The sequence below is a fragment of the Piliocolobus tephrosceles genome, chromosome 1, assembly GCF_002776525.5.
Source record: "Piliocolobus tephrosceles isolate RC106 chromosome 1, ASM277652v3, whole genome shotgun sequence".
NCBI lineage: Eukaryota > Metazoa > Chordata > Mammalia > Primates > Cercopithecidae > Piliocolobus > Piliocolobus tephrosceles.
Window position 1 is genome coordinate 14,986,743 of NC_045434.1, and position 4,225 is coordinate 14,990,967.

Consider the following 4,225-nt stretch of genomic DNA (forward strand, 5'->3'; position numbering starts at 1 on the left):
AGTTACTCATAAGGTTTTTTATTCAGTTAATGTAGTAAAATATGTTCATTTGGATTGTAAGTAAGCCTTACATTCTTGAAATAAGTCTCATGCAAATGATATGTTATCCATTTTACGTAAGGCTGGATTTGATTTACTAATATTTTGTTAAAGACTTATACATCTATGTTCATGACAGATATGGTCTACAATTTACCTCTTTGATGTCTCAAGTTTGGAGTCAGGGTATTGCTAGGCTCATAAAATAAATTGGTACATGTTCCTTTTTTTATTTACAATTTGTGTAAGATTGCTATAATTTCTTCTTTAAATGTTTGATACAATTTACTGGTGAAGCCATTTGAGGATGAAGCTTTCATTGCAGGGAGAATTTGATTATGCATTACATTTCTTTAATCAATATCTGGCCATTTGGACTTTCTATTTCTCATTGTATGAACTTGTCATGTTAAGTGCTTTGAAAAATTTGTCAATCTCATTTAAGTTTCAAAACTTATTGACATTAAATCTTTCATTAAAAAACCCTTATTCTCCTTTTAACATCTGTAGTGTGTTTCCTCTCTCATTTCTGATATTAATATTTTGTGTTTTTTCTTTTTCTTTTTACCTACTTTGCAAGAGGTTTATTAATTTTATTTGTTGTTTTAAAGAATGAACTTTGACTTTGTTAGTTTATTATTTAACTCTTCCTATTGATTCTGCTCTTGTTTTTATTATTTCATATTCTTCTCCTTTTTTTTGGTTTAATATTCTCTTTCTAGTTTCTTAGGGTGAAAGTTTAGATCACTGACTTTACATTTTATGTCTTTTCTAATATGTGCATTTAAAGTTAAAAATATTCCTTAAAGACTGTTTAAGCTGCGTGTCACAAGTTTTGATATGTGAAATGCAACTAAAATTGATACACTTCAGTTTGAAAGATTTTGTAATTTCCCTTATGATTTCTTCTTTAACAAATGAGTTTTTAAAAATAATTTGTCAGAAATGTGAAAATACAGTCATTAAATTTTATTTAAAGTATGACTGACTTCAGTTATGGTTGACTTTACTACCAATTTAGCCAAGTTTCTCTTTTTTCAGCCAATGTTCCAGGGATATGAGGAATGAAGGATTTCTTCTCTCCTAATAAGAACCTGACACAAAGAATTAGGTTTCTTTGTGTTCTCAACTTTCTGATGTGTTTTAAAAACTATAATGCTGTAGTTTATTCAGCCTTTTCTTCTTTTTAGGGTATGAACAAATAACATTTGTAACTTTCTATGTATAACCAGAAGAGGAGGCCCTTGATATTTACATTTTTTAAACCTGTTTAATTAACAGAAATTGGAGATAATTTAGAAACTATAGACAGAAGGTAGGGATGGCATAGTGGAGAGAGTAGCAAGTGGCTATGAGCCATGATCTGGAAGCAGATTACCTGGGTTTGAACTCTAGCATCACCATTTAGTACCTGTGAAACCTATGACAATTTACTGAATCCATTTATGCCACAGTGTTCACCTGTGTAAAATATAGATAATAGTGATACCTCTTTATTAGCCTGTAGCAAAAATTAACCTTGTTGATATGTGTAAAGCACTGACACAGAGTAAGTGCCCTATGCTAAATAATTTAGTAAGGCATTTTAATAAGCCCCTGACCATATACAAGTATGTTACTTGGAAGAACAGAGATCAAAGTAGGGCCTAGGTGTCTCAGAAAATAATATCAAGTTGTATGGGCTAAGGGACATAATGAGAGAGCTTATGCTCTACTGGAAATGGAAGCTATTCATGTGCCAATGTCCTTCAGAAATTTGATCAAGCAGTTTAGGGAATCTAACACAAAAAATGAAGACTTCACTTGCTTTGGAAAAGTGATGGAAATTCAGAATAGCAGAGCCTAAGGTAAAAAAACAAAAACAATTAAACAAACAAGCAAAAGCTCACGTTTATAGTGCTGCTTATTTCACAAATGAGTACAACCATTGTACCTGCAAGTAAAAAAAAAGATATTTGAAAAAATAGATGGTGAATAAAATATTTCTAGAAATAAAACTTTATTTTAAAAATAGTTTTTTTCAACATAAAAGAAGTAAATGTGTCATTTTAACACATTTAACCAGCCAGTCTGTAATGACATATCACCTTTGTTGTATTTTAGATAGTCTTACCTTAGAAATTGATGAGTAAGATAAAGATAATAAGAAAAATTTGGGAGACATGGAACTATCTCAATATTCTACTCTTATGACAAGAAAATAAAGTTTGCTTGATTCAAATAATTTCTTTTGAGAAACAATAACCAAAAAAATGAGAAAAAAGAAAGAAGAAAGAAAGAAAAAAGGAAGAAGAAAGAAAGAAAGGAAGGAAAGAAGAAGGAGAAATGGAAGGGAGATTCAAAGAAGTAGGTAATTTCTTTTGAGAAATAAATTACTAAATCTCTATACTATGAAAATATAATTTTATTGTAGTGAAATTTTTGGATTCATTATTTGAAAGAATGTAAAAAGGTAGAAACAATCTTCCTCTGATTTCTAGAAAAAGTACAATTAAATAAAAATAAATTGTATTACTTGTATCTTGAGTTCCATTTCCTTCATTCTAAAGTCAGTGATAATTTTAAAGTTGGTGTGAGGAGTTTGGAAACATTCTCTACACTTCTTCACTTCTGCCGCTTATCCTCTGTTACCAAGTTTTTATGAGAAAAGTAAAATAGGAGATTGAGAAAAAGGTCTAGATGATCCAGAGAAGAATAATGATATAACACTGATAGGTGGATTGATGAAGAAGAAATAAGCTTTGTTTTCATTTCATTTGAACTCATATGGGGGGAAGGATTAGTTTGGTTTTAAGCAGACAGAAAGTAGAGAGTGTTTTAAACTGTAGTTTTTTAGAAGACTAGAATTAGGAAAATATAAAATGCTGTAAGTAAAGATGCTTTGAAATTTGCAAAGGGGAAGTCTTAGCTAGAGCAATCAGGCAAGAGGAAAAAAAATAAAGGGCACCCAAATCAGAAAGAAATAAGTCAATTATCTTTGTTTTGCAGATGATGTAACCTTATATTTGGAAAAACTAAAGACTCCACCAAAAAACTATTAGAATTGATAAATTTAGTAAAGTTGCAGGATACAAAGTCAACATATAAAAATCGGTGTCATTTGTATATGCCAAAAGAGAACAATCTGAAAAAGAAGTCAAGAAAGCAATTCCATTTGTAATAGCTACAAATAGAATAGCTAAGAATGAACCAAAGAAGTGGAAAATTTATACAATAAAAGCTATAAAACATTGATGAAAGAAGTTGAAGAGGACACCAAAAAAATGGAAAGATAATTCTATATTTGTGGATTGGAAGAATCAATATTGTTAAAATGTCCATCAATCCATTCTACAGTATCAATGCAATTCCTATCAAAATACCAATGATATTCTTCACAGAAATAGACAAAACAATACTAAAATGTATATGGAACCACAAGAGACCTGGAATAGCCAAAGCTATTCTGAGCAAAAAAAAAAAAAAAAAAACAAAACAGGAGAAATCACATCACCTGACTTCAAATTATGCTAGAGCTATAGAAACCAAAATAGCATGGAACTGGCATAAAAACAGAGAACCCACAAACAAATCCATACATCTACAGTGAACTCATTTTTGACAAAGGTGCCAAGAACATACAATGGGGAAGTGACAATCTCTTCAATAAATGGTGCTAATAAGAGTGGGTGCTCATATGCAGAAGAATGAAACTAGACTCTCATCTCTCATTTTATACAAAAATCAAGTCAAAATGGATTAAAGGCTAAAATCTAAAACCTCAAACTATGATGCTAAAAGAAAATATTGGGGAAACTCTCCAGAACATTGGACTGGGCAAAGATTTCTTGAGTAATACTCTCACAAGCACAGGCAACCAAAGCAAAAATGCACAAATGAAAGGTTAAAAAGCTTCTGCACAGCAAAGGAAATATTCAACAAAATGAAGAGACAACTCACAGAACAGAAGAAAATATCTGCAAACTAATTGTCCGACAAGGGATTGACCAGAACATATAAGGAGCTCAAACAACTCTATAGGAAAGAAATCTAATAATCTGATTTTAAAATGGGCAAAATATTTGAATGGATGTATCTCAAAAGACATACAAATGGCCAACAGGTATATGAAAAGGTGCTCAACATCATGGATTATCGGAGAAATGCAAATCAAAACTACAATGAGATATAATCTCACCCTAGTCAA